Source organism: Phoxinus phoxinus (assembly GCF_949152265.1).
Source record: "Phoxinus phoxinus genome assembly, chromosome: 15".
In the NCBI taxonomy this organism is placed as follows: Eukaryota; Metazoa; Chordata; class Actinopteri; order Cypriniformes; family Leuciscidae; genus Phoxinus; species Phoxinus phoxinus.
The window spans coordinates 35,022,668-35,034,671 of NC_136890.1; positions in this window are offsets into that span (position 1 = coordinate 35,022,668).

Below are 12,004 nucleotides of genomic sequence, written 5' to 3' on the forward strand. Positions count from 1 at the left end.
GGTGTTTGATTATATCCATCCATCCATCATCTTCTTCCGCTTATCCGGGGCCGGGTCGCGGGGGCAGCAGTGTAAGCAGAGACGCCCAGACTTCCCTCTCCCCAGCCACTTCCTCCAGCTCTTCCACGTGTCCTAGGTCTTCCCCGGGGTCTCCTCCCGGTGGGACGCGCCCGGAACACCTTCCCAGGAAAGCGTCCAGGAGGCACCGGAGCCGATGCCCGAGCCACCTCAGCTGACCCCTCTCGATGTGGAGGAGCAGCGGCTCTACTCTGAGCTCCTCCCGAGTGACCGAGCTCCTCACCCGATCTCTAAGGGAGCGCCCAGCCACCCTGCGGAGAAAGCTCATATGGATTGGTTGGGCAAACTCCCATGAACCCTCCAGCACCCTGTAGAGGGTATAGAGCTGGTCCAGTGTTCCACGGCCGGGACGAAAACCGCACTGTTCCTCCTGAATCCGAGGTTCTACTATCGGCCGTATTCTCCTCTCCAGTACCCTGGCATAGACTTCCCCAGGAAGGCTGAGAAGTGTGATCCCCCTGTAGTTGGAACACACCCTCCGGTCCCCCTTCTTGAAAAGAGGGACCACCACCCCGGTCTGCCAGTCCAGAGGTACTGTCCCCGACTGCCACGCGATGCTGCAGAGACGTGTCAGCCAAGACAGCCCCGCAACATCCAGAGACTTGAGGTACTCAGGGCGGATCTCATCCGGTGCCTTGCCACCGAGGAGTTTCTTGACTACCTCGGTGACTTCAGCTTGGGTGATGGACAAGTCAACCTCTGAGACCTCGGCCACTGCTTCCTCAATAGAAGACATGACGGTGGGATTGAGGAGATCCTCAAAGTATTCCTTCCACCGTCCGACGACATCCCCAGTTGAGGTCAACAGCTGCTCCACTGTAGACAGCGTTGATAGGGCACTGCTTCCCTCTCCTGAGGCGCCGGACGGTTTGCCAGAATCTCTTCGAGGCCAGCCGGTAGTCCTTCTCCATGGCCTCACCGAACTCCTCCCAGGCCCGAGTTTTTGCCTCCACAACCACCCGGGCTGCAGTTCGCTTGGCCTGCCGGTACCCGTCAGCTGCCTCAGGAGTCCCACAAGCCAACCAGGCCCGATAGGACTCCTTCTTCAGCTTGACGGCATCCTTTACTTCCGGTGTCCACCACCGTGTCCGGGGATTGCCGCCTCGACAGGCACCGGAGACCTTACGGCCACAGCTCCGAGCGGCCGCTTCGACAATGGAGGTGGAGAACATGGTCCACTCGGACTCAATATCTCCAGCCTCCCTCGGGATCCGGTCGAAGCTCCGCCGGAGGTGGGAGTTGAAGATCTCTCTGACAGGAGACTCGGCCAAACGTTCCCAGCAGACCCTTACAGTACGCTTGCGTCTGCCGAGTCTGTCCAGCTTCCTCCTCCGCCATCGGATCCAACTCACCACCAGGTGGTGATCAGTTGACAGCTCCGCCCCTCTCTTTACCCGAGTGTCCAAGACATACGGCCGCAGGTCAGATGAAACGACCACAAAGTCGATCATCGACCTACGGCCTAGGGTGTCCTGGTGCCACATGTACTGATGGACACCCTTATGCTTGAACATGGTGTTCGTTATGGACAAACTGTAACTAGCACAGAAGTCCAATAAATGAACACCGCTCGGGTTCAGATCAGTGGGGCCGTTCCTCCCAATCACACCCCTCCAGGTGTCACTGTCGTTGCCCACGTGGGCGTTGAAGTCCCCCAGTAGAACGACGGAGTCTCCAGTCGGAGCACTTCCCAGCACCCCTCCCAGAGACTCCAAGAGGACCGGGTACTCTACACTGCCGTTCGGCCCGTAGGCACACACGACAGTGAGAGACCTATCCCCAACCCGTAGGCGCAGGGAAACTACCCTCTCGTTCACCGGGGTAAACTCCAACACATGGCGGCTGAGTTGGGGGGCTATTAACAAACCCACACCAGCCCGCCGCCTCTCACCATGGGTAACTCCAGAGTGGTGAAGAGTCCATCCTCTATCAAGGAGTGTGGTTCCAGAGCCCAAGCCGTGCGTAGAGGTGATCCCGACTATCTCTAGTTGGAACCTCTCAACCTCCCAACCTCACGCACAATCTCCGGCTCCTTCCCCGCCAGCGAGGTGACGTTCCACGTCCCTTAGAGCTAGTTTCCGTGTCCAGGGATCGGGTTGTCGAGGCCCCCCGCCTTCGACTGCCGCCCGATCCTCTCAGCACCGGCCCCTTACGGTTCCTCCTGCAGGTGGTGAGCCCACGGGAAGGCGGCCCCACGTCGCTCCTTCGGGCTGAGCCCGGCCGGACCCCGTGGGGGGAGGCCCAGCCACCAGGCGCTCGCATACGAGCCACAACCCCGGGCCTGGCTCCAGTGTGGGGCCCCGGCTGCGCCATACCGGGCGACGTCACGGTCTTTGTTGTGGTGTGCATCATAAAGGGATTTTTGAACTGCTCTTAGTCTGACCCGTCGCCTAGGACCTGTTTGCCTTGGGAGACCCTACCAGGGGCATATAGCCCCGGACAGCACAGCTCCTGGGGTCATTCGGGTACTCGAACCCCTCCAACACGGTAAGGTGGCAGTTCAAGGAGGGGGTGTTTGATTATATTTCTAATTACTTTATATTTCTTCATCTTTCTTCACTCTGTACAGTGTGTTCAGATTTTGATAACGTGACAACAGTGCAACATTAATAAATGATATTCCAGCATATTAAAGGCAGATGACATCACTAATCTCAGTCAGATCTGCTGTCCTGATTGGACCTCTGGTCAACTTCTGTCTCGGTAATAATTGATATCACCCGACATTGTGCGTGTCAGATGATATTTAATATTTAGATGTGTGTGTGAGGCTTTGACAGAGAGGAAAGGAGACACATGCGCACACACACACGCGCGCACACACACACACACACACACACATGAATAATCCAGCGGCTGACAGTGACAGTGAGACGCTGTGAGGATGTTTCTCAGTTAAGTGGGTCACACACTCATAAACATCTACTTCTGCGCACTATTATACTGCGCTTATGGAACATAAAACTTATGGAACATAAAACATAAAAGCTTCAAGGTCAATATTCCAGCAGATTTGACATGTGATCGAGGAAAAGATTTTATTTTGCTTCCAAAGATTTCTGGAAAGAAAACATCAATAATTTAAGTGTTTATTTTTGTGCTGGGCAACGATTAATCGCAGCAAAAATAAAAGTTTGTGTTTACATAATATATGTGTGTGTGTACTGTGTATAAATATTTTGTATTGATAAATACACACATATGCCGGTATAAGAAATATTTGCATGTATATACTGTATATATATGTATAAAAAAATTATATTGTATTTAAATATTTAATATAACACATTTTTCTTAAATATATACATGCATGTGTGTGTATTTATACAAAATTATTATACACAGTACACACACATATATTATGTAAACACAAACTTTTATTTTGGATGCGATTAATCGTTTTGAATCATTTCACTTTTAAAGGGGTGATGGCATTTTCACAATGTGTAAAATAAATCTCTGATGTCCCCTGAGTGTGTGTGTGAAGTTTTAGCACAAAAATATATTTTTATATAGCATGTTAAAGTTGTCACTTTTTGAGGATTTGCTAAACAAGTTTTGTGCCTGGCCCTTTAAATGCAAATGAGCTGCTGCAGAGGGCGGGGTTTCGAGAGCTCAGCTGCGATTACCTCACGCAGACACACTAAAATGACAGAAACTGTTCTGTCTTTAATGTTAAAACGTAGTCAGACAAAGATGGAGAGACTCAAGAAGAAGTGAAAACATGTAGAAGCAACAGGATGTCTCTGAATGGTTAGTTGATGAGTTTATGTTGCTGATGTGGAGTTAACTATCTTCAATTAGCATATTCTGTCATGGTAATCTATAAATCGCTCACAAAAACTGTTGTGAGATGCACACAGAGTGACTTTCGATTGCATGTGAAAAGACGGATGCTAAAGTTTGAGCTGACTCACAACTTTTCCTCTTCTCAACATGGAATGCGTGTTCCCGGGCCGGGGGGCGGGGTTTATGTAGATTTTAGACTTGCTGATGTCACTAACCCCGGAGGAATGTCGTGGAGTTCCTACCAGCCGTTTGTTGTAGTCCTTTTCTTTAAAAGCAAATATCTTCTTTTGCTTTGAACTTTGAGCGTTGTAACTTTGCAGATGTTGTTTATGATCAAACAGCAACATTACACACTAACTACAGTTAGAAAAGTGAAATCATACTTTACCACACCTTTAATGTGTCTGTAGATTTAAATCTTTCAATCTTTAGGGTTAACGTTAACGCTAACCCTAACCCTAATTTAAAAAAAGTTTGAGTCAGAAATCCCTTCAGCAGTTTTACACACAGCCTGACCCTTACACACACACACACAGCCTGACCCTTACACACACACACACACACACAGCCTGACCCTTACACACACACACACACAGCCTGACCCTTACACACACACACACACACACACAGCCTGACCCTTACACACACACACACAGCCTGACCCTTACACACACACACACAGCCTGACCCTTACACACACACACACAGCCTGACCCTTACACACACACACACAGCCTGACCCTTACACACACACACACACACACAGCCTGACCCTTACACACACACGCACAGCCTGACCCTTACACACACACACACAGCCTGACCCTTACACACACACACACACACACAGCCTGACACTGAAGGTCTGTTTATAAAATATTTTACTCCTAAAAAAATGGTGAAAAACTTCTGATGTGTCGACAAAATCAAACAAGAATTTGGACCTGCTTCATCCAATGTTCAGTTTTCTGTTCCGGAAATGAATGCAAATGACTGCATATTTAATTAGATAATGTCTCATTTGCATATTTAAACATAACACTTCAACAAAAAAGCCGTGTGATATAAAACAATTGCCTTAATATACAGTGATTAAGTGTTTTTCCTGAAATGTCATTAGTGTTGGAGGATCATGTCCTGATGTAATAATGATGAAAATCGTGTGTGTGTGTGTGTGTGTGTGTGTGTGTGTGTGGAGGACAGCAGGGGGCAGCAGTGAAGCGCTAGTGTTCTGTCCTCATCACACACACACACACACACACACACGCTGGAGATGAAAAGACTCCTGATATATAACTGATGTCAGTGTGTGTCTCCAGTAATGACAGACTGAAGGTCCAGAGACCGCTTGAGCTCGGGACAGCCCGTCTCTCTCGTGTCTGATGGAGGAACATCATTTACAAACGCACTGCAGAAAACCACAATCATACGTAATGACACATAAATCATAATCCGAGGAGGAAAAACAAGCATCGAGAGGAAAAAGCGTAGGCCATGTTGTGCTAACACACCATCTGTATCCTTTAATACACACCCTTTGAACATCTCAGAGAGAGAGATGTGTGTGTGTGTGTGTGTGAGAGAGAGAGAGAGAGAGTGTGTGTGTGAGAGAGAGAGTGTGTGTGTGTGTGAGAGAGAGAGAGAGAGAGAGAGAGTGTGTGTGTGTGTGTGTGTGTGTGTGTGTGATTGTGTGTGAGTGTGAGAGAGAGAGAGAGAGAGAGAGCGAGTGTGTGTGTGTGTGTGTGTGTGTGTGTGTGTGTGTATGTGTGTGTGTGAGAGAGAGAAAGAGATTCTCAGATCTTAGTATGTTGTTGGCAGATCACCAGCGCTGTGTGTGTGTGTGTGTGTGTGTGTGTGTGTGTGTGTGTGTGTGTGTGTGTGTGTGTGTGTGTGTGTGTGTGTGTGAGGCCTCTGCTTTTGTCTTCAGATGAGGCTTCTCTTCTCTTCCTCGTCTCCGGGAGAAGAGCCGCTCGAGGTGAGTGAGGCTGTGGGAACAATGGCTGTGGAAGGAAAAACAGGGAGTCGACGGATATCCCAGTTACTGCACCTTTTCCTGAAGAGTTTTCCATCAGATCCAGGAAGAGGAAGAGGAAGAGGAGGATCACGAGCTGTCCGTCACCTATAAATGTTTCTACAGGTCCTGTACGCTTCATATTCAGACACCAGATATAATTCTTGATATTTCCCACTAGTGTGCAGGACTATAGTGTGTGCAGGAGTGTGTGCAGGAGTGTGTGCAGGAGTGTGTGCAGGACTATAGTGTGTGCAGGAGTGTGTGCAGGAGTGTGTGCAGGACTATAGTGTGTGCAGGAGTGTGTGCAGGAGTGTGTGCAGGAGTGTGTGCAGGACTATAGTGTGTGCAGGAGTGTGTGCAGGAGTGTGTGCAGGAGTGTGTGCAGGACTATAGTGTGTGCAGGACTATAGTGTGTGCAGGAGTGTGTGCAGGACTATAGTGTGTGCAGGAGTGTGTGCAGGAGTGTGTGCAGGAGTGTGTGCAGGACTATAGTGTGTGCAGGAGTGTGTGCAGGAGTGTGTGCAGGAGTGTGTGCAGGACTATAGTGTGTGCAGGAGTGTGTGCAGGAGTGTGTGCAGGAGTGTGTGCAGGACTATAGTGTGTGCAGGAGTGTGTGCAGGAGTGTGTGCAGGAGTGTGTGCAGGAGTGTGTGCAGGAGTGTGTGCAGGAGTGTGTGCAGGACTATAGTGTGTGCAGGAGTGTGTGCAGGACTATAGTGTGTGCAGGAGTGTGTGCAGGACTATAGTGTGTGCAGGAGTGTGTGCAGGACTATAGTGTGTGCAGGAGTGTGTGCAGGAGTGTGTGCAGGAGTGTGTGCAGGACTATAGTGTGTGCAGGAGTGTGTGCAGGAGTGTGTGCAGGACTATAGTGTGTGCAGGACTATAGTGTGTGCAGGAGTGTGTGCAGGAGTGTGTGCAGGAGTGTGTGCAGGACTATAGTGTGTGCAGGAGTGTGTGCAGGAGTGTGTGCAGGAGTGTGTGCAGGACTATAGTGTGTGCAGGACTATAGTGTGTGCAGGAGTGTGTGCAGGACTATAGTGTGTGCAGGAGTGTGTGCAGGAGTGTGTGCAGGAGTGTGTGCAGGACTATAGTGTGTGCAGGAGTGTGTGCAGGAGTGTGTGCAGGAGTGTGTGCAGGAGTGTGTGCAGGACTATAGTGTGTGCAGGAGTGTGTGCAGGACTATAGTGTGTGCAGGAGTGTGTGCAGGACTATAGTGTGTGCAGGAGTGTGTGCAGGAGTGTGTGCAGGAGTGTGTGCAGGACTATAGTGTGTGCAGGAGTGTGTGCAGGAGTGTGTGCAGGAGTGTGTGCAGGAGTGTGTGCAGGAGTGTGTGCAGGAGTGTGTGCAGGACTATAGTGTGTGCAGGACTATAGTGTGTGCAGGAGTGTGTGCAGGACTATAGTGTGTGCAGGAGTGTGTGCAGGAGTGTGTGCAGGAGTGTGTGCAGGACTATAGTGTGTGCAGGAGTGTGTGCAGGACTATAGTGTGTGCAGGAGTGTGTGCAGGACTATAGTGTGTGCAGGAGTGTGTGCAGGACTATAGTGTGTGCAGGACTATAGTGTGTGCAGGACTATAGTGTGTGCAGGAGTGTGTGCAGGACTATAGTGTGTGCAGGAGTGTGTGCAGGAGTGTGTGCAGGAGTGTGTGCAGGAGTGTGTGCAGGAGTGTGTGCAGGACTATAGTGTGTGCAGGAGTGTGTGCAGGACTATAGTGTGTGCAGGAGTGTGTGCAGGAGTGTGTGCAGGACTATAGTGTGTGCAGGAGTGTGTGCAGGAGTGTGTGCAGGACTATAGTGTGTGCAGGAGTGTGTGCAGGAGTGTGTGCAGGAGTGTGTGCAGGACTATAGTGTGTGCAGGAGTGTGTGCAGGAGTGTGTGCAGGAGTGTGTGCAGGACTATAGTGTGTGCAGGAGTGTGTGCAGGAGTGTGTGCAGGACTATAGTGTGTGCAGGAGTGTGTGCAGGAGTGTGTGCAGGAGTGTGTGCAGGAGTGTGTGCAGGACTATAGTGTGTGTAAGTGAGGAGAGCAAGGCGTCTGAATAAACTTTGGTTTGTATATCTCGACTCTTCACACGACCGGTTCTCCAGCCGCAGAAACACCGCTGCTCGTCTAATGAGGAGAACTGAATATATTTACACACTTAAAGCCGTTCATTCAGTCACTGCTCATTATCCAGCGCTGGAGCTTTGCAGAACTTCTGCTGATTATTCAGTTGGACTATATTCACATGTTATATTGACACCTTTTGTGTGTGTTTTGTGACAAATCACTTCTAATATTAATTGTTTAGTCAAGTCACCTTCATCTATACACCGCTTTCCAGAGATCACAGGAGATTACAGTAACAGTGTTCAGGCTTTACAGCAGATCTAGAATAAAGTTATTGTCCAGATAAAGTTAGTTTCGATTGATTCACTTCCGTTGTAAAGATCATTAGTGATTAACTTAGCGGCCGCTAACACGACACCGTTCTACAGAAAACACACACTTTACTGTGTTCTGTTTAAATGTTCAGGACGTCAAATTCCAGTCAAGTCAATTTATTTACATTAGACATTGTTTAAAATCAGCTTTTCAGATGTAAATGTTTATAAGGTCTTAAAGGGGACATATCGTGACAATCTACCAACTGCTTCTACCAACCCAGAAAACAAAACCCAGTAACTTTGTTCTGGTGAGCCTTTCTCTGCAAGCATGTTAAAAAATACAATATTACACAGATTAACCTGACATTGCTAGCTTCCGTTATTGTCAGCACAACACGCTAACTCGCTAGCCTTTTAACGCACCACCCGTGCGCTCAGTTATTTATTTTTCTCTCGCGCGCCCGCGCCTTTGAGTTCATAAAAGCCCAGGTGAGTAAGAATCAGTCAACAAACACGGTGAGTAATGTCTTCTCCTGTTATTGTCACCTGCACTTCATGTCACATGTTTACCATAGCCTTCTCTGTCGGCAATATAGGATTTATATGTGATAAATGCAAGGAGACAGTCAGGCTGACGGAGAAGATTTCAGAACTAGAGACACGCATCCAAACTTTAATCGAGAATAGTAAGAAGAGTGCTAGAGCTTTAGATACTATTTTGGATGCGCCTAGCCTAGTTAACTCTTTACATGAGTCGGTTCCGGCTGAAGTAGAGCCCGTGCAGCAGGGCAGATGGGTGACAGTGAGAGATCGCTCTAGTCGCGGATCAAAAAAACACTTTTCCGTTCCGATAACAAATCGATTTGCCCCGCTCAGTGAAACACCCACTGAGATTTATTCTGATTGTGCCCTAGTTATTGGCGATTCTATTACACGGAACGTGAAAATAGAGACACCAGCCACCATAGTCACATGTTTGCCGGGAGCCAGAGCGCCTGACATCAAAGCAAATTTGAAAGTGCTGGCTAATGCTACTCGGCACTAATGATGTTCGACTCCGCCAGTCGGAGATCACCAAAATTAATATTAAAGAGGTGTGTGAACTTGCAAGTACGATGTCAAGCACTGTAATTTGCTCTGGCCCCCTTCCTGTTCGCCGGAGTGATGAGATAGTTAGTAGATTGTGTTCACTCAATGGCTGGCTGTCTGGGTGGTGTCCACGAAATAATATAGAATTCATAGACAATTGGAAAAGTTTTTGGGGCAAACCTGACCTGTTGAAAAGAGATGGTATTCATCCCTCCTGGGATGGTGCTGCTCTTCTCTCTAGTAATTTGGCTCATAGTCTTAGAGATAAAACATGACAATCTGGGCCTCAGGTCAGGAAGCAGACAGACTGGCTTAACCGACCGTCTGCTAGCGGCCTCACGTCACCAAGGTCAGATAAATCCCATCACATAGAGCCTCTTTTACCTAGATATCATCATATAGAGACTGTGTCTGTTCCCCGAACTTGGAAATCCAAAATACGTTCAAACCCATCTAAGTTTAAAATTTAATTGATCTTCAACAAATAAAAAACAGATATAATACAAATGAGCAAATGATAAAGCTTGGGTTGCTGAATATTCGATCTCTTACTTCAAAAGCGCTAATAGTTAATGATATGATTACAGATTATAACCTAGATGTGCTGTGTTAAACAGAAACCTGGCTAAAACCAAACGATTACATTGCTTTAAATGAGTCAACCCCACAAGATTACGGTTATAAACATGAACCTCGTCTGAAACGCAAAGGAGGAGGTGTTGCTGTAATTTATAGTAATATTTTCAAAACCACTAAGAAATCTAGTTGTAAATATAATTCTTTTGAAGTGTTGGTGCTTAATGTAAAAATATATAGTGTAACCGATAAATCACGTTTGAAAATTCTGCTGGCTACTGTATACAGGCCACCAGGGCACCATACAGACTTTATCAAAGAATTTGCGGACTTTCTATCAGAATTAGTATTGACTGCAGATAAAGTACTAATTGTTGGTGACTTTAATATACACATAGATAATGAAAAAGATGCATTGGGATTGGCATTTAAAGACATTATAAACTCAATTGGAGTTAGACAACACGTGTCAGGACCGACTCATTGTCGTAATCATACTCTAGATCTAATACTATCACATGGAATAGATGTTGATGCCGTTGAAATACTGCAGCAGAGCGATGACATCTCAGATCACTATCTAGTCTCGTGTAAATTACATTTAGCCAAGGCTGCAAAGCCGACTCCGTGTTATAAATATGTTAGACCGATCACTTCTGCCACTAAAGATTGCTTTATCAATAATCTTCCTAATCAGTTTCATCATCTCAGCATCCCGGATAGCTTAGAAGAACTTGATATTGCAACAGAAACTTTTAACTCTCTCTTTTCCAGCACTTTAGACACAGTTGCTCCGCTGCGCTTAAAGAAGATTAAAGAACATAGTCCAACACCGTGGCACAACGAGCACACTCAGGCCCTTAAGAGAGCAGCCAGAAAAATGGAGCGCAACTGGAAGAAAACAAAACTAGAGGTGTTTCGGATTTCATGGAAGGAGAGCTCGATTGCTTACAGAGAGGCCTTAAAAGCTGCTAGATCTGCTTATTTTTCAACCCTATTAGAAGAAAATAAACATAATCCTAGGTATTTATTTGAAACAGTGGCTAAACTAACGAAAAAGAAAGCTTCAAGCCCAGAAGTTTCCAAGCAACACAGCAGTAATGACTTTATGAACTTCTTCACTTATAAGATCGATAATATCAGGGACAAAATTATAACTATGCAACCGTCTAATACAGTATCGCATCAGGAAGTGCAGTGTAGTCTCCCTGAGGGAAAATTTGATTCATTCATTGCTATAGGAGAGGAAGAATTTTGCAAACTCGTCAAATCATCTAAATCGACAACGTGCATGTTAGACCCTATACCGACTAAGCTGCTGAAAGAGATGCTTCCAGATGTCATAGATCCTCTTCTTAATATCATTAATTCATCTTTGTCTCTAGGATATGTACCAAAAACCTTTAAGCTAGCTATGATTAAACCGCTTGTTAAAAAACAGCAACTTGATCCTACAAAACTAGTCAATTACAGGCCGATCTCTAATCTGCCATTTCTGTCAAAGATATTAGAAAAAGCAGTATCCTCACAACTGTGTTCTTTTCTTGAAAGAAATGATATCTGCGAGGATTTTCAGTCCGGATTTAGACCGTACCATAGTACCGAGACAGCTCTCGTTAGAGTCACAAATGATTTGCTCTTATCATCCGATCGTGGTTGTATCTCTCTATTAGTATTACTGGATCTTAGTGCTGCATTTGACACCATTGACCACAACATCCTTTTAAATAGACTCGAACATTATGTTGGCATAAGTGGAATTGCACTAGCATGGTTTAAATCATACTTATCTGACCGTTATCAGTTTGTAGCAGTAAATGAAGAGATGTCTTATCAATCACAAGTTCAGTATGGCGTACCACAAGGCTCAGTACTAGGACCGCTGCTGTTCACTCTGTATATGCTACCATTAGGAGATATCATTAGGAAACATGGAATTAGCTTTCACTGTTATGCCGACGATACTCAGCTGTATATTTCTTCAAAACCTAACGAAACCTACCAATTCACAAAATTAACGGAATGCATAGCTGATATAAAAAATTGGATGACTAGTAATTTCCTACTACTAAATTCAGAAAAAACAGAGATTCTA